The sequence below is a fragment of the Cherax quadricarinatus genome, chromosome 10 (assembly GCF_038502225.1).
Source record: "Cherax quadricarinatus isolate ZL_2023a chromosome 10, ASM3850222v1, whole genome shotgun sequence".
Classification (NCBI taxonomy): Eukaryota; Metazoa; Arthropoda; class Malacostraca; order Decapoda; family Parastacidae; genus Cherax; species Cherax quadricarinatus.
Window position 1 is genome coordinate 20,058,359 of NC_091301.1, and position 25,000 is coordinate 20,083,358.

At 43.8% G+C, this 25,000-nt stretch overlaps 1 protein-coding gene across 1 annotated transcript in view; it reads right to left on the bottom strand.

The window, feature by feature from the left end:
- LOC128687786 (uncharacterized) overlaps positions 1-8,684 on the bottom strand; it is a 37,263-nt gene extending 28,579 nt beyond the window's left edge. Inside the window, exon 1 of the mRNA XM_070083823.1 lies at positions 8,528-8,684. The gene's annotated coding sequence lies outside the window, so the exon portion shown is untranslated. The remainder of the gene's footprint in view (positions 1-8,527) is intronic.
- Between the last annotated feature and the right edge of the window lie 16,316 nt (positions 8,685-25,000).

Genomic DNA, 25,000 nt, shown 5'->3' on the forward strand with positions numbered 1-25,000 from the left:
TAGCATAATTTTAACAGAATATTATACAATATGTTTCCCTAATTGGGGGCGATGATTTTCTTCGTAAACATAGAACGGTTCTGGTGTTACCCAATCTTCATCAAGGAGGTTGCTCAATATCATTGGTCTATTGTAATCTTCTTCATGGATAAAACAACGGACTCTGTGGGAGTCATTCTGAGTCCTGAGAGGAGTATTGATATAATCCGTGGTATTTTCAACATGGAGAGGATGTTCTCTATCTGGCATGTAGAGTTCTTGAATTGCATAGAGTTGTTTCTTCAGGGTGCCAAGGCGTACATTTAAGGCAGTAATATCCTCTTCTACATGTAAATCTGCCATTTTAACACACACTCCTCCTGGTGCTCGTAATGAAGCGAAGAGCTCTATTCTGGACCCGTTGCAACCGTAGCATGTTGGTCTTTGTTGTTAATGACATTGGGACACTTGGGTATTCGAGTATAGGTCTTATTATCATTTTATACAGATGTTTTTTGACATGTGGAGGGGCTTGATTAAATCTAAAGAGACCGTTAAGACCGGCTTTGGCTATGTTGATCTTTTTATTTACACGAGATGTTGAGTGGAGCAGCCTGTATTTCATATCCCAAGATCTTGTTAGGGTTTCTAATGGCTACAGGTTTACCTCTGATGGAGATACCCCCTTTATCTTCGATGGTTGATGCAAAACATCCTATCGTGCTAACAAGGACTTTGTCAGGGTTAGTCGTAATTCTCCATTTCTTTTCCCAATTAGATGTTCGACGAAGTTCAATATTCATTTTCTCTATAACTCTCTCATACTTGTATTTTCCTGTTACCGGAGTTGATGAGACGACATGGATAACATCTGCAAATTGCGTTATAATTGTGTCATTAAACTCTGGTTGAGGAAGGTCATTCATATAAATGTTGAATAGAACTGGACTAAGACAAGAACCTTGTGGGACACCAGCTGTTGGTATAAAAGGCTCTGTCGACCTGCCGTGAAAGGTGGGAATGATTTTTCTTTGAGTTAAGAAGTTACATATTAATCTGAGAAAAGTCCAGTTATGGTCTGGTAGGTCAATGAGTTTGTATATAAGACCATCATGCCATAAGCTATCAAAAGCTTTATGAACATCTCTGGTGGCAAATAGGGCAAGATTGCCCTTGCTACAGTATCGAAAATAATATTTGTGTTCTAAAGCCAAATTGCTTCCCTACGTGTAAGAGCGGGAATGGAGGCTGTGCTGTGGGGTGGTACTGAATACTACAGAAGGCATGAGCAATTATGCTGATTTCTGGTTCCGAAAGAAGTGGGAGAAGGGGGAGGAGGGCGATGCTATTGAGGTGTGGGGGGGGGAGGGGTTTAGGGTCATGTGAAGAGGAGGGCATGGGGATGGGAGGTGAGATTAGCATGGGGGAAGTTGAGGAGGCTGTGTTCAATATGAGTACTGGAAAGGCGCCGGGTATAGATGGGATATCAAATGATTTTTATAGAATTCAATGGGAGCACATTAAGTACTGTCTGGTGAGGGTCATGAATTGTATGCGACGAGAGGGAAAGTTAGAACAAACTCAGAACGGGTGTAGTCGTCTTAGTACGCAAAAAGCAAGAGGGAAGAGTATTGAGTGAGTACAGAGCTATTTCGCTAATGTGTGCCGACTACAAGATTTTCGCGAAGATATTGGGCAATAGGATGAAGGTGTTAGGTGGGGTTATTCATAAGGGGCAGATGGGTATTCCGGGCAGAAGCATGAGAGATGGGCATGGCCGCATTAGGGATTTTTTGGAGGGTTGCAGCGGGGGAGGGCTGTTGGGCATTGATTGGGAAAATGCATACGACTGTGTAGATAGGAATTTTCTGAGGGCTAGTTTGTTGCATCTCGGTTTTGGCATGGGAGTGGCGAGGTGGGTTGATACAATGTATTCGTCCGCAATGGTGCGAGTACAAATTAATGGTAGGTTGGGAAGGCCTGTAAGGATGGAGAGGGGTTTGAGACAGGGATGTCCCCTGTCTCAGATATTGTTTGCGTGTATGCAGCATCCTTTTTATGGGCTCGTTGAGGGGAGGGGGAATTTAAACGGGGAAAAGGATGGGTATATAGATGTGGTGGGGTATGTGGATGATACCACTATTCTGCTGGCAGGAGTGGAGGGATTGCGTACGGTGGAAAGCGTGTTGGAGCTTTTCGGGAGGGCATCAGGCATGCGGGTGAACAGAGCAAAATCAAGTTTGCTGGAGGTGGGTGCCTGGGTGGGGGGGGGGGGGGGGCTGGGGGTTGGAGTTTGGGTGGGAAGTAGTGGATAGGCTAAAGATTTGTGGAGTTATATACATGGCAGATGCGCAGGAGGCTAGGCAGGTGAATTCGGAGGTGGTGGTGGAGAAGGCAGTAAAAAGGTTAAGGAGTTTACGGGCGGGGGACGTCACCCTACAACAGCGGGCGATAATTGTAAATTCATTAGTTTATAGTAAAGTATGGAGTATGGCTGTGGTGTACCCAATGAGGACTCCAGACATACATGAGATTCAGAGGAGGGCATTACGTTATGTTTGGGGTTTCGGGAGGGCATGGCTAAGCAAGGAGGTGGTGATGTCAAATATACGCAGTGGAGGAGTAGGTCTTTTAGCGTTGGGGCCGAGAGTAAAGGCTTTATATGTGAAAAAGGTTCGTTAGGGAGGGGGGGGGGAAAGAGGGGTTAGAGTGGGAAAAGTGATGAAGGATGTGCGGAGATGGTGGAGCGGAAAAGAATTAATTGAATGCGAGGATATGCTGAGGTTATTGTTATTGATTAGGGAGGTGGAAAAACTTAGGGTGGGGCGTTTGGTGACGATGAGTAGAAGGCCGGAAATCATACAGGGGGTATCGGTTTACCCCTTGTATGATTGGGGTATGATATGGGATGACTTTCGAAAGCTTAAGTTAATGCCGAGAGTAAGGGAGTTTGTATATAGGTTTATAATGGGGATATTAGCATCGAAAGCTGTTTTGTGTTCAATGGGATTGGTGAGGGAACAGACCTGCGATCACTGTGGAGAACAGGAAACAGCTTTTCATGCGGTTTATTTCTGTGAAGAGTTGAGGGAGGTGAGGGTGTGGTTAGCGAAGGTTTTTAGGTTGATGGGTGGGGGTAATGTAGAAACCCTGAGAGCCTTAACATTAGAAGTACGAGGGGTCTCCAGAGAAGTGAAAAGGGCAATTATGTATGTAGTGGTGGATTTTCTGTATATTTCCTGGGGGATGAGGGACACGGGAGGAGGAAGAATTAGGATTAGAGCAATTGCGGCGGGCATATATAGAACGGTTTGCAGAAACAGACTTATTTACGGGGAACAGTGGAGGACACGTTTTCCAGAGACCTACTGCAAACTTACGGTCAATGGCCTCATTCAGTTGGCGAGATAATTATACGTAAAGGACTGGTTTCCTTTATAAGCGGGTTGCGTTAGTTTTTCGGAGGGAGAGTGCATAAGGTAAAGGACTGGTGAAGGAATGTGAGGGTCGGGAAGGTATGTACTAAGTGGTGCTGTGTTCACATGTAAATTTGCTGTGAAAGATTTTGATTAGCCCAAAATTTGTATAAATTAGGTCCTTGAGATTAAAAGAGTTATAGAAATCAATGTCCATGTTAGTCTACCAGTTGTTGCAAAGATAATTTTCTGGTATGTAATTTCGCAGTTTTTTTACTGTAAATTTGTAGGGAATGTCTTTTTGCTTAAACGAGGTTTATATTCGTTTTACATAATTGTTTTCCATCACTTTTGTAATGTTATTAAGTTTCGCAGCTGAGGCAACGTATGCTGTAAGAACTTTTGCAGTTGTTGATGCTTTATATGCTTACGCAATTTTGTGTAATGCTTAATTTTGTTATAGGGAAATGTTTTAGGATAATTACTAGACTTTGTTCTTAAGTTAAATCTCATAATCAGTTGCATGTATATAGTAAAGTTACGAAAATTTATGTTTGATCACTGCTGTGATCAATGTGTGAATGATGTGTGTGTATTTATAAATGATTTTTCATGGGGGGGTCCCCCCTCCAACAGTTTTGTGTGTATGTGTCAGATATATTATCATTTTGTATAATGTGTGTCAGTGCATGGTGTGTATGTATTTTGCGTGTTTCATAATTATTTCTCTTGCGCTTGATATAATTCTTGGTAATCTTGTCCAGTGCCTGTATTATTGTGGTTTTTAATAATTTATACTACCTTGTAATTATGATGTTATGTAGTCCAAGTATAAGGATACATGTTTGATGATATTTCATTTCTTTATGTATTAATGTTTAAGGCTTACTTTTGTTATAATGTTATACGTACGGTTGTATGCTTTTATATGATATTTCATCATGTATGGTTTAGGGAAATACGAGTTGGCTTAGGTGTAAATATCGGGTATGTGCTGCAGCGTACCTTATAAGCTGTATTATGTTCATGTATTATGTTTTGTATACCCGTTTAATGAAGGATGGAGTTTTATATATTTAATATGTTATATGACGTTTTAAATAAAATATAAAAAAAAAAAATCATCAAGGAGGTTGCTCAATATCATTGGTCTATGGTAATCTTCTTCATGGATAAAACAACGGACTCTGTGGGAGAGTCATTCTGAGTCCTGTGAGGAGTATTGATATAATCCGTGGTATTTTCAACATGGAGAGGATGTTCTCTATCTGGCATGTAGAGTTCTTGAATTGCATAGAGTTGTTTCTTCAGGGTGCCAAGGCGTACATTTAAGGAGTAATATCCTCTTCTACATGTAAATCTGCCATTTTAACACACACACTCCTCCTGGTGCTCGTAATGAAGCGAAGAGCTCTATTCTGGACCCGTTGCAACCGTAGCATGTTGGTCTTTGTTGTTAATGACATTAGGACACTTGGGTATTCGAGTATAGGTCTTATTATCATTTTATACAGATGTTTTTTGACATGTGGAGGGGCTTGATTAAATCTAAAGAGACCGTTAAGACCGGCTTTGGCTATGTTGATCTTTTTATTTACACGAGATGTTGAGTGGAGCAGCCTGTATTTCATATCCCAAGATCTTGTTAGGGTTTCTAATGGCTACAGGTGTACCTCTGATGGAGATACCCCCTTTATCTTCGATGGTTGATGCAAAACATCCTATCGTGCTAACAAGGACTTTGTCAGGGTTAGTCGTAATTCTCCATTTCTTTTCCCAATTAGATGTTCGACGAAGTTCAATATTCATTTTCTCTGACTCTCTCATACTTGTATTTTCCTGTTACCGGAGTTGATGAGACGACATGGATAACATCTGCAAATTGCGTTATAATTGTGTCATTAAACTCTGGTTGAGGAAGGTCATTCATATAAATGTTGAATAGAACTGGACTAAGACAAGAACCTTGTGGGACACCAGCTGTTGGTATAAAAGGCTCTGTCGACCTGCCGTGAAAGGTGGGAATGATTTTTCTTTGAGTTAAGAAGTTGCATATTAATCTGAGAAAAGTCCAGTTATGGTCTGGTAGGTCAATGAGTTTGTATATAAGACCATCATGCCATAAGCTATCAAAAGCTTTATGAACATCTCTGGTGGCAAATAGGGCAAGATTGCCCTTGCTACAGTATCGAAAATAATATTTGTGTGTTCTAAAGCCAAATTGTTTTTCAGTAAAAAGGTGATTAAACTCCACATAGTAGTTCAGTCTGTTGGAAATGATCTTCAAGAACTTTTCCAGTGACTTCAAGTAAAGATATAGGTCTATAGTTCCCAGGTTGGTGGATGTCTTTATTGGGCTTAGCAAGAAAGATCATCCTAGCAGTCTTAAAAACCACTGGAAAATGGCCTGAGGCCAAGATGGCATTAAAGATGTTAACCAAAGACTGTTTACAATTTCTGGGCAGGAACTGTTTCATTGTTATTCCAGAGAGACCAGGGGCTCTATTTCGCATTCTTCCAATTATTATTATTATAATAAAAAAGAAGCGCTAAGCCACAAGGGCTATACAGCACCTTCTTCCAATAACCTGACTCATCTCGAGTAATGTAATAGGTCTAGTAAGCGGGTGGACATCTTCAAAAGTTGATGTATCGATGGAAGGTAGTGGTTGTAGATCTATGTTCTCATCTCTCCATTTACCAACTGATAGCGAGTATTGTTAAATCGACGACTGTTATTGTGGGAGAGAATTTTCTCCCATACATCACCCATCAAATTAGCCTGGTCCTGTGGATCATCAAGTTTAATCTCAACATCTTCATCATCCTCATCAGTGAAGGTATGAATTAGGTAGTTAGGAGCCTTGTGCTTTGCCCCTAAAAGTTGTCGGATCTTACTCCAAAATTTTGCTGGCTCACGTTTATACTGATTAGCTTGAAGAACTAGCAGTTTCCATAAGTCATGTTTGTGATGACTAATGTTAATTCTTGCCTCAATGGTGGTTGTCGCGTTTGAAGATGCCTTCGACATTCTGTTTGATAATTTCTCAAAGCGTCTCTAATTTCCCTCGTAGAAGCATCAATTATTCGATTGTGAAGGGACCTGATCGCGTAGTCAATTGCAGTGGAAGGTAGATTTTTCAACGACACAATTTCATCACCCAGAAATTTAATTTTAATTTCATATTTATGTGAAGGTTAAAATCCTTCAGTCTAATTAATATTTCCCCTAGAAATAATTATTTACTCTTCACTAATGCATCTACCACGAATTAATAAATATGGTGTTAATTACTGCCTGGGTTATATCCTAAACTTTACTTTGTATTCCCTAGAAAGCATCCTACAGTGCACTGTGGTAATCCTTTTGTTTTTAAGATGAATATCTAGCTGAATAAGCAGGGGGAATGTTTCGACTCTTAACGAGTCACATTAAAGACTAGTCGCATGCTGTATAGCTTCCTAAAAAAATCGTCACCGATAATCAGTTGTATCGTATGTTACATGTGACGCATGTGGTGTATAGCTTTGCTCAAGTAGGTCATCAGTGATTCAGACTCTTAATGGATCAGAGGTCTCAATAGATACTAGTCTTGTTTTCTAACGAAACAAGATGCAGCCTGAAGACACTTAAAACTGCTGCGATAAGCCTTTTTTTTTATAAGAACTGCCGCCACACGACTTTTTTACAGTTCTAAGTCAGCGTAGGCGTCTCAACTCCGCGAAGCCGTTCACACGACGGATTCATGTCAACGATATGCAACAGAGTTACAACAAAATATAAGAACATAAGAACATAAGAACGAAGGAACACTGCAGAAGGCCTACTGGCCCATGCGAGGCAGGTCCAAGTCTCCTACCGGCTTAAGCCAATGCACCCAACCTAGTCAGGTCAGGTCACATTGACTTAAGGGAGGAACACGGCAACCGACCTGGTAGCACAAGCTATCAGGTCTAACTCACACCCACCCACATCCACTCATGTATTTATCCAACCTATTTTTAAAGCTACACAACGTTCTGGCCTCTATAACGGTACTTGGGAGTTTGTTCCACTCATCCACAACTCTATTACCAAACCAGTACTTTCCTATATCCTTCCTGAATCTGAATTTTTCCAACTTAAAACCATTGCTGCGAGTCCTGTCTAGGCTAGATATTTTCAGCACACTATTTACATCCCCTTTATTTATTCCTGTCTTCCATTTATACACCGCAATTTCAGAAATATCGAGGTGGTCTTCACAAACATTTTTTCATAAAACCACGTAATATAAAGTGGATGAGCAAGTCATGATTATTACTCTTGCTATTTTTTGTAAACCTATTTAGTGCCGCTTATTACAACCACTTTCGAAAAGTAGGTTTAACCACGCACGGAAACTGAAGCATATTAAACTTTTCAATGACCCTAGAAAAGTTTTCGTAGAGCAATAAATGTTTGGTGCCTCACTGACGTTGATACTTAAAGCTTATGTAATGGCCGCTCGTCCTGTTTCCACTAGTATTGCTTCACAGGCCTGAATTTGGAGGCTCCAAGACCCTCGTATACCTATGTCTAAGTACTTCCTCAGAGCAGCTAATTGGCCAATTAACGTTACAAGGGTGTATTAGACAGTTTACGTGTTGGGTGTATTATTAGTTATGCTGCGAGAAATTTATAGGGTAGTAACCATTGTATCCGATACCTGTTAACTAATTAGTATTGTATTTAAGAGGAAACTAAATTAGCAAGTCGTTCAACGACTAGGAAATATGATTAAAGTTCGACCTAAGGAAGAGGGGGAAGCTATTTTATTTTGGACCCCATCAACCTCTAACTAGCAATAAGGAACCTACCTTGAATGGAACTAAAATATAATTATATTCAGCAGATTTTATTATTTTACTTTTGGTAATGTGAAGACATGAAAATCAGTAATAATGGAGGTATCTCGGGTAAATCAGTAATTACAGGGTAGCAGAACACATTCTAGTTTACTTACATTATCTGTTTCTTTTACAAATTGCTTAAACACACTACAAAGCCAGTGATGATGAATTTATATATAAACAAAGCACGGTTGATCATCCCCATTACCAGGGATCCTGGTTCATCTTCCCAGCTTGACTTGCAAGAAAAACAAACATACCAAAGATTTCACTTGTAATCCACAGATTGCGAGCAACGAGAGGGTGGTGAAGCACTGCTCGTCAACCTGTAACTTGTCAGAGGCAACTAAGAGGTGGTGAGCACCCCGCTTGTGATCACCACACCTTCCAACCCCTACACGGACATGTGAAGTCTGAGATTGTTACAAAGAAGCGACACTGCTGCTGCTCCCACGTACCCTTCATGGGACGGATGTTCCTTGATGCTGGAGAAGAACTCTTAATCAAAGGAAGCAGAGCTATCCTCCTCTTTCCTTGGATCAAAGATGATTATTTACATTAATTACCATTCCTCAGGCTCTGAATGACTCCTATGGGTTTAGCTCTTCCTCATCAATGTAATACTAATAATCCTATCTGAGTGTGGGGTGCAACCAACAGGTGTCGCCACGAGTATGTTGGTCTAGTCGTCTCATTCCACATCGAATTCCTACCCCTCATGGGAAGTGCCTTGATGCCGATAAGGGGCTCTTGATTCAAGGAAATGGGCCTATGCTTCCCTTCCTTGAATCAAATCTTATTGTCTCCCATTCCCTATGCATGGGACGGAAATTTAAATATTATTAATTGAATTTTCAGGCTAAGGTTTATTTTACATCAGCTCATATCAGTCACAATTAATTTTAAATTTTAAAGGGGTGGAAAGGTAAGCCAGGGAAAGGCCTCGGTCAAATGACCAAAAGTTCCAGTGGCGGGTCATCATATGACTAAGACCCGAGTCAGGAGACACTGGTCCTGCTTCCTGACGAGTCTTACAAAACCTAACCTACCGCCCAGCCCCAGGATGCTACCCAGGTACCTAATTACCGACAAGTAAAGAGGGACAGAAGATGCAAGTAGAGTTACCCATTTGTCTCCACCCACCCCAGGACTGAACCTTAGTTCATCGGTTGTGATCGGAAGGCACCAGAGCTGAGCTTTGAGGGTTATGACCTACCGAGCGAACTCGGGTCACTAAGGCTTCTTGTCATCTATACATTAACATCAGTAATAATTTAATTCCTAAAATAAGGATTAAGTAAAAGTCTCTGTATATGCACTGAAAAATATAAATTCCTCCAGGGTACATCAACTGACAGGTACATAACTTCCAGGTTACATCAATTGACAGGTGCAGACCTCCTAGGTTAAGTCAACTGACAGGTACACCCCCAGAGCACATCAACTGATAAGTACACACCTCTCAGGGTACATTCACTGACAGGTGCACACCTCCCAGGGTACATATACTGACAGGTACACACCTCCGAGGGTACATCAACTGACAGGTGCACACCTCCCAGGGTACATCAACTGACAGGTACACACCGCCCAGGGTACATCAACTGACAGGTGCATACCTCCACCTCCTAGGGTACGTCAACTGACAGGTACACCCCCAGGGTACATCAACTGATAGGTACACACCTCTCACGGTACATTCACTGACAGGTACACACCTCCCAGGGCACATTCACTTACAGAAACACACCTCCCAGGGCACATACACCGACAGGTACACACCTCTCAGGGTACATACTCTGACAGGTACACACCTCTCAGGGTGCATCAATTGACAAGTACACACCTCCCAGGGTACATACACTGACAGGTACACACCTCCAAGGATACATCAACTGACAGGTACACATCTCTCAGGGTACATACACCGAGAGATACCTCCCAGGGTACATACACTGAGATACACACCTCTCCGGGTACAAACACCGAGAGATACACATCTCTCAGGGTACACACACACACAATGATAGACGCATACACACCTCCCAGGGTACATATACTGAGAGATACGCATCTCCCAGTGTACATACACTGAGAGACACACACATAGTGTCTAATCGACATGTGCCTAGGATAAATGGTAACTAACCTCCCAGGGTACATACACTGAGAGATACATACACCTCCCAGGGTGCATACACTGACAGATACACACACCTCTCAGGGTACATGCACTGACAGGTGCACACCTCCCAGGGTACATCAATTGACAGGTACACACCGCCCAGGGTACATCAACTGACAGGTGTACAACTCCACCTCCTAGGGTACGTCAACTGACAGGTGCACACCTCCTAGATTAAGTCAACTGACAGGTATACCCCAGGGCACATCAACTGACAGGTACACACCTCTCACGGTACATTCACTGACAGGTACACACCTCCCAGGGCACATTCACTGACAGGAACACACCTCCTAGGGCACATACACTGACAGGTACACACCTCTCAGGGTGCATAGTATGACAGGTACACACCTCTCAGAGTGCATCAATTGACAGGTACACACCTCCCAGGGTACATACACTGACAGGTACACACCTCCTAGGGTACATCAACTGTTGTTAAATTAGACACATGTGCAACTCTTGGGTATCTTTATTGAGGATAAAGATACCCAAGAGTTGCACATGTGTCTAATTTAACAACGTGTCGGTTCTTTGAACCATTCAGGTACATCAACTGACAGGTACACACCTCCCAGGGTACATACACTGTGACATACATACACACCTCTCCGGGTACAAACACCGAGAGATACACATCTCTCAGGGTACACACACACACACAATGATAGACGCATACACATCTCCCAGGGTACATACACTGAGAGATACGCATCTCCCAAAATACATACACTGGGAGACACATACACATAGTGTATAATTGATATGTGCCTAGGATAAATGGTAACTAACCTCCCAGGGTACATACACTGAGAGATACATACACCTCCCAGGGTGCATACACTGACAGATACACACACCTCTCAGGGTACAAACACTAAAAGACGCACACCTACCAGGGTGCAAACACTGAGAGACACACATCTCCCTGGGTACATACACTGAGAGATACACGTCTCCCAGGGCACATACACTGAGAAACGCACACCTCCCAGGGAAAATACACCGAGAGACACACACACACCTCCCAGGGTACATACACCGACAGACACACACCTCCCAGGGCACATACACAGAGAGACGCACACCTCCCGGGGTACATACACCGAAAGACACACACCTCCCAGGGTACATACACTGAGAGACACACATCTCCCAGGGTACATAAACTGAGAGACACACCTCCCAGGGTACATACACTGAGAGACACACACCTCCCAGGGTACATACACTGAGAGACACGCATCTCCCAGGGTACATATACTGAGAGACACACCTCCCAGGGTACTTACACTGATAGACACACATCTCCCTGTGTGCATACACTGAGAGATACACGTCTCCCAGGGTACATACAGTGAGAGACACACCTCCCTGGGTACATACACTGAGAGACGCACACCTCCCAGAGTACATACACTGAGAGACACCCATCTCCCTGTGTGCATACACTGAGAGATACACGTCTCCCATGGTACATACACTGAGAGACACACACACCTCCCAGGGTACATACACTGAGAGACACACACCTCCCAGGGTACATACACTGAGAGGCACACACACCTCCCAGGGTACATACACTGAGAGGCACACACCTCCCAGGGTACATACACTGAGAGGCACACACCTCCCAGGGTACATACACTGAGAGGCACACACCTCCCATGGTACATACACTGAGAGACACACACACCTCCCAGGGTACATACACTGAGAGACACACACCTCCCAGGGTACATACACTGAGAGGCACACACACCTCCCAGGGTACATACACTGAGAGGCACACACCTCCCAGGGTACGTACACTGAGAGACACACACACCTCCCAGGGTACATACACTGAGAGACACACACCTCCCAGGGTACATACACTGAGAGGCACACACCTCCCAGGGTACATACACTGAGAGACACACACACCTCCCAGGGTACATACACTGAGAGACACACACCTCCCAGGGTACATACACTGAGAGACACACACCTCCCAGGGTACATACACTGAGAGGCACACACCTCCCAGGGTACATACACTGAGAGACACACACACCTCCCAGGGTACATACACTGAGAGACACACACACCTCCCAGGGTACATACACTGAGAGACACACACCTCCCAGGGTACATACACTGAGAGGCACACACCTCCCTGGGTACATACACTAATGAAGAGTTGCTTCAGTACGCAAATTTGGAGCAAGCGCTTCCAGTGTTTTCCAAGTATAAATTATGCTGTTTTTTTTATCTATAATCTATTGAGATTATAGGGGTCCACAATAGCTTAAATATTTGACTGGATAGTTACATTCTCCAGATCTGAGAGTGACTGTCAGTGTGGTGAAAATTTCCAGTTCAGCGAGGAAAAATGCCTTCAAGACAATCTTAGCTGATTTTCTTCAATTGTTTTGACAGATCTTGTTAACCAGTCTATCATTGTCCTTGCGCAGAAGTGATAACACAACTATTATGTTCTTTAAATATCTGATTTACCGACCTCCGCTTTTTTTTATATATATATTACGAGTGTATACTCGTATTTTAAATTCTGTTCCGGTTTTGACTTACATTTTTTTCGTAGCGAAGTAGCTGAAATTTGTTGTCGTTGAATTTTTTTTTTTGTTCTTGTGACCCACTGGAAGACTTGGTTTACATCGGCTTTAAATTTTGTCTTGTCCTCGATGAGACGCTCATGCCAGTTCTGGTGTCATCTGCGAAGGATGTTTCAATGCGATGATTTGTCTATGTCATGAATGAAAGTGAAAAAGAGAAGTGAGACGAGTATTGTACGTTAAAGAACAGCACTTTGACATGTAGATACTCTGATTTTACTGTTTTGTCTATTAAGCTCTGAAGCAGATTTGTTAGGCAGTTGATCTGCCCACTTTTCAATCTATATTTTGAGTGCTGCTCCACCATGATCACAATTGTCAAAGTTTTTTTTTTTTTAATAGTCCGTATGCATTACATCAGATAATTTTTCTTTCTTCCAATACTTCAGAAATAATAATATGGAAGTAATGCACCAGTTTCAAGAGGCAAGTGAAGATTTTTTATTATCAGTGCTGTCAGTCTATATTATTATTACAGTCATGAGGAAGAACTAAACCCATAAGGGTTATGCAGCACCTTGGGCAATGGAAGGCATTCAGACTAGATTCAAGGAATTGGAGCACAGGCCCAGTTCCTTGGATCAGGAGCCCCTTACCAACATCAAGGAACCTCCTTGGAGGGGTATCATTCTACAGATTTTTGTGGCGGCTTTACTGCTTTTGATCGAGTGGAGCTTTAACAGAGGTTCGTAGAGGCTGTGTAATGACGCTCGTGTCTATAAGATATTTAAGGTTTCTGATTTATTTTGTTTCACTTTTTATTGAATAAATAGTGTCTTTAGCTTGGGTTAAACGGCTTCTTCAAATTCACGTGAGGTTACAGTTGTCAGAATTCCCTTTCCACCAAAGGGTCGGATGATTACGGTGATTGGTTTAGTGTGGTGAGAAATCTTCCTCTGTATCGATAATTGGATTTCTATCGAGCGGCCAGTGAACCCAGGTTCCAGGCAGTTTGTCTTCAGCTAGGTATCTGCACATGGTAACGAGGTTAATGTGGGTTTTAATAACAATAATATAATTACTGATGCTAATTAATAAATAATAATAAACTTTGAAACAGTAAGGGATTTACGAGAGGAGGAAAATGCAAAAGAGCAGAGTAAATAAAGGTCGGGTGTGTACAAGTGTAGGGGTAGGAGAGAGTGCAAGAATATAATCTAAATCAGAGTTGGTGCAATAGGTTAGTTTCTGCTAAAACAAAGTGAAAATGAAAATGTGCATCAAAGGTGGGACTTGAGGTCATTTAGTGTCTGTTGGAGGCGGCTGAGACGTCGCAAGTGGACTTTGCGTGTCCGCTGGTAGACTGGATGATCTATTAAAATATGGTAGGCTGACAGTGCGACCAGACAGTCCTCGCTGAGCGGTGACCAATGTTTTTCCATGTGGTATCCCTGAGTGAGGTGCATGTGGCCGATAAATGAGAATGCAGTCATCTGTGGGAGCTGAAAACCTATCAACTACAGGGTCTGCACATACATTTTCACCATCTGCTCATCATTAACATCAACAAAATAATCATCAACTTCAGCTACAACATCAATTACATCATCAACAACATTAATGACAACAACAACATCATCAACAAAAACACTAAAATAGTTGTATATGGGAGAGAAATACGTCTCTGCGGCTGCTAACCTTAACTCCAGAAGATTCATCAGCTGACCCGAGGATGGATATTGCTAGCAAGAAGACCGGCAGTTAAGTATTCTCGTATTATTATTATTATTATTATTATTATTATTATTATTATTATTATTATTATTATTATTATTACTATTATTATCAAAACTAAGAGCTAAACCCACCAGAGTCATACAGCGCTGCAGGGTAGGGTGTGGGAATTATAATGTGAGAGGTAAAGTTTGTAAGGGTGGTGAGGAGTGCTAAAGGAAGTATAATTAAGGGTTGTATAATAAATGTGTTACTGTCAAAGTCATGGAGGGAGTCTGTGTCAAAGGTTGGGCCGTCAGCGAGGAGGGAAGATAAAGTAAGGGTGTCAGAGTGGTGACGACGTCGGAGAATTTATTGAATTCGCACAGAATGGAACTGGGTGCCTCTCCATGAGATACTCATGAGTGAAACGTGTGTGCCCCATGCAAAGACAGGAAAGTGTAGTCTCCCAACCACGACATCGATGATAAGCAGACCAGGATCCAAAACTCGGCTTGATAGCATGTAATTTGTTACGAATCATCTCAGACCAACGTTGTTGCCAATGGTTGCGGTGGCAGCTAGAGATTACAGCAAAATAATCTGAAAATGGAATACCTCTACATGAAACCAGAAGACTGTGTACCGCTAACCGCGTAGCAGTCTGCCTGCTCGTTACCCTGAATATCAACATGATCAGGGACCCAGGGAAGTGGCCCTACCATCCCCTCACTTGGATTTAATTTAAATGCCTCTCGTCCCTCCCCCCCCAGGCCCTGATTTAACGTTTCCTAAGTATAGTAATATAATCAGATTAAAAACTAAACCCGCATGGGTCATACAGCATAACGGATAGGGATGTGCGAGGGAAGGAATGTGTAATAGGAGTGAGTGAAGGGGAGGAGATAACAAGGAGTAGGAGGGAACGAGTGATAGGGGTGCTTTAGAAAGACACGTAAACAAACACTAGGACATATTTATTAAAAAACGTTTCGGTCCTGGGGCCTTGATCACTTCTAACATACAGAGGTTAAAAGACCATCTATAGGCGGAGAGTGAAGTGTGAGTGCCGCTGAGTGTTGCGCTCGCACCCTCTTCATGGAGAACCTAGAGCCCGAGGAATTCAGCGCCCTCATTCCTTACACAGTTTCCTGACTAAGATACATTGACGATATGTTGATTTTCTATCCGAGACGTTTCAATATCCAGACCCTCCTCAACAAGATCAGTGCTGTCGAGCCATCAATAAAGTTTACACCTGAACTCGAAAAAAATGGAAAACTTCCTTTCCTCGATGTTCTGTGTAGGTCTTTCCACAGTGGCAAATTTCTTAAAAGTGTATAGAAAACCTACCAACAAGGACGATCTTTTACACTTTTCTCACCAAGAACCCGCAGTAAGAGATGTCCTAAATGGCTTCTTCTTGAGAGCTCTTCGCATCCCCAGCCCTTGTTTCCTTGAAGAATATATCTACATAACACAAGCCTTCACACGTTGTCTTCAGTTTCCATCTTTCTTCATTCGGGATTGTAGACTCAAGGCACAACCTATCCTCAACAAATCCTCCATGGAACAGTCCTCTATGTAGCTCATGGTGCTTCATTGTGGTGATGTTGCCACGAATACTCATCAGGCATTTGCTATGAGCAACACAACTGTGTCCATCATAAGCACATCATCTATCAAAGACCTCACTATGACACCTAACCCCACACCTCTAACTTTCACAGCAGGCGTCTACACCATCCCCTGTGGATAAGGTCCCAAGAAATATGTAGGGGAAACAGGCAGAAATATTTCGGTCAGCCTGAAAGAACATCAAAACGCAAGCAACAGAGATGACTTAAGGTACGCCTGTATAAGTCACAGGGACTCCACGGGACATTTAATGAATTAAGATGAGGCACAGCTCGCCTTCACCGAACAAGATCTCAGATGTTGTGCAAGAAAGGTATAAAATACCAACAAGATGAAAGTTAAGACACATGTGCAACATCTTGAGTCGCTACTACCACGGTGCTACCAACTCCAAGGCTGAGGGACTGATTACCTCATCTTTTGTATACTGTCTTCTAATTATGTCCTAGAAGCTGTATTGATAAAGCTACTGGATGGCGAAACGTCTGCAATAAAGATGACTAGATGTTGCACATGTGTCTTAACTTACATCAAGATCTCAGAAGCTGAGGACGTCTGGAAGCCACGCTAATCGCCGTCACCGACACCATAGAACATAATACTGGAAACTAACTAGCAACACAGGAGAATTCGTCTCTCAGCTTTTGAGTAGAGAGGACGTGTGCTACTGCTGCCCTCTGTAGTTGACTGGTGGCAGTTTCATTTTCTCAACATGGCGCTGGCGGGTAGACGCCGCGTCAAGACTTTGTGAATTGAGTTGACCCGTGGGGCCGTGCTTGGATCATCGATGGCGCTATTATTGCCTGCGATAATCCGTGATGCCTTTGGTATCGCCAACGAGGACTTGTGCGGTGTGGCTATGAACGGCGTAAAGAGGATCTTTGTGAAATTTTGCTCTGCTCATGTTTATGAGGCGGTGGTAGACAAGTTCCAGGAAGTTAACCTAGTGGTTAACCATGCAGTGTCAGTGCAGCTACACGACGTCTCCCGCTACTACACATGGGTAAAGGTCAGAAACGTGCCCTTCGAGACTGATGTGTCTGACATTCGAGCTGCATTGGGTACATATGGCACCATACACATGGCTACAGCAGGGAGGTGGTCTGAGGGCCCGTATGCAGGGATACCAGAGGGAACGTTTTCTGTAAAGATGACCTTACGTCACCCAATCCCTTCTTACGTGATCTTGCAAGACTTCAGGACTCGGGTATGGGTGTCATATGCTGGGCAAAAACGAACCTGCAGGTTGTACGTACGACCATCTGGCGGTACAGTGTGAACGACGACGAGGTGCCAGGGCTGGTCAACAACGCACGGACGAAGAGGAAGATGGTACAGGCCAAGATGTGCCTGGTGCGCCGGCGCCTCCGTCTGGATTGTCTTGGAGCGAAGAAGTTGAGCGGTCTACGGAGATGGAGACCGTGTGCGCCACACTCCCGGGGGTGTCGCCTTCCTTGGAGGCGGAACCTGTAGTGGACGTGGCTCAGCAAGACGTGCAAGATGACGTCGTCGAGGAATCCATTGCCTCTGTGCTGGATGAATTATTTACAGAGAGGAGTCTGTGTCCTGCGAAGGACCCTCCCCTCGACCTGGGACCTGCTGCGAAGACGGACGTTGGACATGAAGAGCGGCTGGACGTGGGTTTCCCCCACGCCTTGCTGAAACATACAGCGGAGGTGGAAATCCACCAGGACTGCACTGTGGATGACGACATGAAGGTGGAAAGTGTAACATGGAAGTGTTCTGTAGCGCTTTCAGACTCGGAGGAAGTGCTGACGCCAGCCCAGCGATCAGGAAAAAAAAACCTGGGCGGATGTGGCACAGAGAGGGCCCTTTGGACCTAAAGCTCAGGAGTTGGTCAAGAGTGTTTTAAAAGGGGGGTTGTGAAAAAGGTGGAAACAAAAGATCTGGTGAGAAACATTCAGTATCGAGAGGAAACCCCCCACTGTCCATTTTAAGTGCTTGACAATAAATATTAATGGTTTGAGGACTGTGCGAAAGCATGTGGACACTTTTCTGGGGTATTAGGGGATTTATTGACTGGGGTGGGATTAATGGACGTGGCGAGGGGGGGGTGAGGTTGAGCATACCTTTGTATGTCGTGGGTACGCGGCGCGACTTGATAGTGTATGTGCCGCATACAGTCGCAGTCGCAGTCAAGAGCGTGCGTATCATAGATGTGGTGTTTTCCTATCATAGAGGGGTTCTCGTGGACGTAGGGTGGGAGGGATTACCTAAAAGGAGTCGCAGTTACTGAAAATTGAATGTTAAATTGTTGAAAGGGGAGGAGAGCAGCCAATCCTTTGCGACTTTGTGGGAGGGTTTGTGGGCGGAGGCACCTGGGGATGATGACTTGGTTCAGTGGTGGGATATGGTGGCTAAGACACGTATCCGGGATTATTATGTTCGGCGTGGGCGGGAAAATAATCAAATGTTGTACGAACCTCAGGGGTATTTTGAAGGACAGTTACATGATTGCTATATGGGTGATGGGGCACGATACCCTGTAGAGGAAATCGAAGATTTAAAGGAACATATAAGGGGTTTGCATAATGATCGGTTTTGATGGTGCACGGGTGGTGGGAGGTTTGGAGGAGGTTCTCTATGGGGATCGGCTTTCTGCTTGTGTGTTGAGGGAACAAAGGTAGCAGAGAGCAGCCACAGAGATGATGGGGCTAACAGTGCATGCAGGGAGAGAAGGCTATCACGAGGGCCAGGTGTTGGTGACGACGGAGGGCATGAGCGGGTATATAGATGCTTGGTTTAAGACCTACATGTCAAGCGTTGGGATAAGTAATATAGCACTACGGGAAATCGGTAATAACATGCAGTGTGGGCTTAGTACGCAAGACAGGGAAGCATTGGAAGGGCCTATTTCGGAGTGCCAGATATGGCAGGCTCTGGTTGGGGCGAGCTTAGGTAAAGCACCTGGCATTGATGGGCTACCGAGTGATTTCTGTGTAACAAATTGGGGTGTGATAAGGGCGTTTTTGGTACGGTTATTTAATATCTTAAAGACTGACGGGGTTATGGGAGAATTGCAACGGACTATAGGGCCATTTCACTTATGTGCGGTGATTACAAGTTGTTCGCGAGGATACTGGGGAACAGACTGAAAAAGGTGATGGACAAAGTTATAGATAGGGGACAATACGGGATACCAGGCAGGTCCATGTTCGAAGGGCACGGGATGATTCGAGGTTTCACAGAATGGCGACAAGTGTCGGGTGGGGGGGGGGTGATTTTAGCACTGGATTGGGCTACTGCATATGATATTGTAGAAAGGGGAGCTTTGTGGCAGTTCATGCATTGGCAGGGTTTTGGGAATAAAATCATCTCTTGGGCACAGACTTTATACAAGGGGGCGACTATGCGTGTGCAGGTCAATGGTCGGTTAGGTGTGCCACTTCAAATGGGTCGGGGTTTGCGTGTTTTCAGGGTCCTTTTTATAGGGCGGTGCGGGCTAGTGTTTTGGGGGGTTTGGGGGGTTATGAGAGCAATGGGAGGCCTGGTATTGTGGGTTACGTAGATGATACAATGGTCTTGGTAGGTGGTGGTGTAGACTTACAGCAGGTGGAAGGAATCGTGGACGTTTTTGGAGAGGCGACAGGGATGAGAATTAATGCCACGAAGACTAGGCTCATGGCAGTGGGAAATTGGGACCAATGAGTGGGGGCATGAGGGGTAGGTGGAGTGTGGTCGACCAACTTAAGATATGTGGGATTGCCTATTTTTGTGATCCGATGGTGGCACGTGAGGTGAACTCGGTAAGGGTTGTGAATAGTGTGTTAAAACGACTAGGAGGATTGAGGTCTGCACATCTCACGTTGCACCAAAGAGTACTATTATATAGTAAATTATGGCATGTGGTGGTCATGTATCCGTTAATGCGCCGAGAGGTCACGAAATTGTTGTGTAGGGTTTATCGGTTTATTTGGGGATCTGGCTGTGAGTGGTTAAGCAGAGGGGTAATTACTTTGTCGATTGCCCAAGGAGGGCTGGGGCTCATACCGCTGGAACGAAGGATTATGAGTATTTAAGTGAAACGGAGTTTTCTGCGGGAGGGTGGGAATAAGGGAGGGGGATCGAGAAAGTGCACGCGGACATAAAACGTTGGTGGACGGGGAAGGATTTACGAGTAGGGGAGGCGATGTTGAGATTTTTGATGGTGGCGAGGGATCCAGCTCGAATCAAGCTGCGTGTAATCGAGAGAGTGGGGGGAGGGGGGTTGGAGGCGGCTGCTGTGGAAGGAACATACCCGATGTATACCTGGCTCGACATATGGGAACGTCTCCGGAAGTTGAGCATCAGTCCGGGTGTACGAGAGGTGATGTATCGCTTTTTACAAGGGATTCTGCCGTCTGGGATCGTCTTATTTAATCGAAAGCTCAGGGAAGGTAGGGAGTGTCGAGCGTGTGGTGAACTAGAAACCATTTTTCATGTTGTATATTTTTGTGAACGCATAGGCAGGGTCAGGGAGTGGTTTGGAAGGGTAATTCGATTTATGGGAGGGGGTGGGTTGCAGGTATTGCGAGTGTTAAGTTTAGACATTGATGGGGTGGGAGCGCAGGTTAAAAACACAGTGGCATATCTGGTGACTGATTTCGTGTTCACATCATGGGCAATGAGAGATGTAGGTGCGGGTGAAAGGATAAAGGTGCTGGGAGCGACATTTTACAGATCTAAGTGCCGCAATCGGGAAGTATATGGTAGGAGATGGAACACTGAATTTACAGAGGGTTATAGGAATTTTCGGCTGCGTGATTTATGGAATTTGTAGGTCAATGGGAAGTAACGGGCTAGCCTCCAGTACAGGGGCGTGTGGGTGTGAGTGGGTAAGCATGTAGGCGAGGTACGTATGAATATTGAGCAATATGAAGGAAGAGTGCGTGAGGAGAAGCGCAGTTCACTATTTGTATGTCACCATTGTTTTATTTCAAGGTGTTTTTCCTTGGCTATGATGGGGATAGTGATGGAAACGCACGTTTACATAAATATGTAAGTGCGTGAGTTGTGTATGTATATATGTGTGCATCTGTACGGATATATACATAGATGTATATATAAGTGTATACATGTGTGTGTGAGGGCATGTTTGAACAGGTGAATATAGTGGGTGACATGGTGTAGCATAATTGTCATAAGATGCTTACCAAATATACATTAAGGTGCGGAACATCATTTGTTCATAATTTTTTTTCCCATTGTGAAAATTGGACTAAATATAACCTGATCTTCAGAAAATTGTTTTTGGATTTAGTGTACAATTATTACAAATGTGTGTAACGTAACTATTAGCATAATATATTTTGCAAGTGTAACGCCTGCTGAGGTGTGTGTTTTAGCTGTACTTAGTAGTTAACACTATTGTGTCATGTATTATTATTATTATTATTATAATCAAAAAGAAGCGCTAAGCCACAAGGGCTATACAGCATTGTGTCATGTAGGTAGTGAATTTTAGGTGTTTTTATTCTACATTGTATGTGTAAAGAGGTGCCAATTGTATTAGACCGTTGAATTAGCGTCTATTACTTTTGGTGTATGGGAGATAACAGGGAGCACACTTCCACCCGGCCGGGTGGTCGGTGTGCACACGGATTTATTATTATTATAATCAAAAAGAAGCACTAAGCCACAAGGACTATACAGCCTATACAGCGCTGCAGGGCAGGAAGGAAGCGAGGGCATCAGGTGGCAAAAGGGAGATGGATGAGTAATAGGTTACGGATAACAGCGGGGTAGTGGATGGTGAAAGGGTAAAGGGCAGCAAGAGACTGAACTAGAAAGGGCTGAGGGGAGTGCGAAAAGAATCATCAGAGTTTGTGGAGTAAATCAGTCGTTGTCAAGAAGTCAATGAGAGAGTCAGGATTAAAGGAGGGTCCATCAGCAAGAAGGGAAGGTAAAGAGAGAGTAGTAGAACGAAGACGACGTTGGAGGTAAATTCTGCGTGCTCGTTGATAGAGAGGGCAGTCTAACAGAATGTGGCTAATCGATACTGGAACTTGACACTGCTCACAGAGAGGAACAGGTTGCCTCTCCATGAGATACCCATGAGTAAGACGAGTGTGGCCAATGCGAAGGCGGGAGAGAGTGGTCTCCCAACCTCGGCACTGATGACAAGAAGACGGCCAGTAACCTATGCTCGGTTTAATAGAATGAAGTTTGTTACCGAGCAGAGTTGACCAACGTTGTTGCCAACGGGTGCGAAGGTGGGTAGCTATTGCAGCAAAATAGTCCAGAAATGGAACACCTCGATAGGAAATTGGTAGGTCATGTACTGCTGACCGCGCAGCAGTGTCTGCCTGTTCATTGCCCTGTACGTCGACATGACCAGGGACCCAACAAAAAACAATATCTTTATGTTTGGTAGAGATACGGCGTAGCCAAAGTTGGATACGGAGAACTAGGGGATGAGATGTATCAAATTTTCGTATAGCCTGTAGAGCACTAAGGGAGTCTGAGACTACTACAAATGATGACACAGGCATAGATGCGATACGAATAAGTGCTGCAAGAATGGCATACAGTTCAGCAGTAAAAATGCTAGCTGAAGATAGTAAATGCCCCCGTACGACGCTGTCCGGAAACACTGCTGCGAATCCGACGCCGTCTGAAGACTTAGAGCCATCTGTGTACACAGCGGTGGCATGAGAATGGGAGTGGAAGTGATCAAGAAAAAGAGAGCGGGAAGCCACCGTAGGCAGTTGAGCTTTCGAGCAAGGGAGTGAGAAAGAACAGACCCGAACAGCTGGAACTTCCCAGGGGGGTAGGGAAAAGTGAGATGCTACATGAACATATAAAGGTGGTAACTGAAGGGAAGACAAGAGTGAATGTAGGCGATGAGAAAAGGGACGGAGCAAACAGGGGCGGCGAACGAATAAAGAATGTCTACTAATATCGGTGACCATTCTATAAATGGAATGATTGTGTAGATCGTGAGAGCGTACATAGTAACGAAGGCAATGGGCATCACGGCGATCAGACAAGGATGGAACATTTGCTTCTGTATAGAGGCTCTCAACAGGGGAAGAGCGAAAAGCACCAAGGCACAAACGTAAGCCTTGGTGATGGATAGAGTTAAGGCTAGAGAGAGTAGCAGGAGAGGCTGCGGAATAAATCTGGTCACCATAATCGAGTTTCGATAAAACGAGGGCTGAATGTAGGCGAAGCAGAGTTCGACGATCAGCTCCCCAGGAAAGATGAGCAAGGGTTTTAAGAAGGTTTAGCCGGCTGTGACAAGTTGCCTTCAGAGAGGTAATGTGAGGTTTCCAGGTTAACCGACGGTCAAAGAGAAGGCCTAGAAACCTGATGTGTGCGCACGGAATTGTCTAGATTCCACACGAAGAACGCCTTAGATTGGATGATATGAGTATCCGTAGCGAGTTGTGTATGGTGTTGTATAGGATGTAATGGCAACGAGTCAGTACACATATTACCCTTGTAATCAAATGTGTAGAATAATTCCGTATTTTGTATAATATTCAATGTGTGAGGGGTTAATGTCATAATCGTGAGGTGTGTGTTGGTGTGTGTTGGTGTGTCGTGTATATATTAAAGGTCAGAAGAACGGGGTTTATTTGTATAATCAGGTAATAGTGAAAGTATACTTTTTGAGGGGTACTGTATTTTTTGTAACATTATTATAATTACTCACAGGTGTGGGTGAGTGTCGGTTAAATTATAGACAGTGTTGTACTGTCATGATGTCTCATTGTAGTAACCCAGTAGATTGAGTACTGGAACCATTACTTACAGTTCGTGTTTGGTCTCTTTGTTATATATGTACCTGTTTATGTACAGTGTCTGCATGAAGGATTTAATAACATATTAAAAAAAGTGAAATATTAATGCATATTGTAGGTTTAGCGCTTCTCTTTCTTTATAATAATAATAATAATAATGCATATTGTATGTGTTTTGGTTGATGTAATGTATAATTTTGTGTAGACTTGTATTAACATAAATGCAAAGGGATATAATGCATAGGGGATGAGGGACAGTGTGTCAGCACAAAGTTAAACGTCCTGTGTGTATTTCGACAATGAAAATTTATAATTTCTGTGGAAGAACTGATACTGTGTTTTTTTTTTTATTTATTTAATGTATTGTATTTTCAGTATGGCATGACAACGTGATCACGTTGTCTACCTGTCCTCATCTCAACATGGCATTCTTCAGGTCACCATACGTCACTCACACCTCACTTTTTATATATACTGTCTTTTTTAACCTCTATGTTGGAAGTGAGCAAGGCCCCAGGACCGAAACGTTTTGATATGTCCTAGTGCTTGCTTACGTGTTTCTAAATCAGTTTCTCGGTATCAATTACCGAGGTTTATACCAGGAGGGAGGGGGGACGAGGGCAGGCGTTTTTCGAGGTGGGGGTTTAGTGCAAAAGTAAAAGTGAATTCATAGTTGGTGCAATAGGTTAGTTTCCGTTAAAGTCTGTCAGAGAGAGAGAGAGAGAGAGAGAGAGAGAGAGAGAGAGAGAGAGAGAGAGAGAGAGAGAGAGAGAGAGAGAGAGAGAGAGAGAGAGAGAGAGAGAGAGAGAGAGAGAGAGAGAGAGAGAGAGAGAGAGAGAGAGAGAGAGAGAGAGAGAGAGAGAGAGAGAGAGAGAGAGAGAGAGAGAGAGA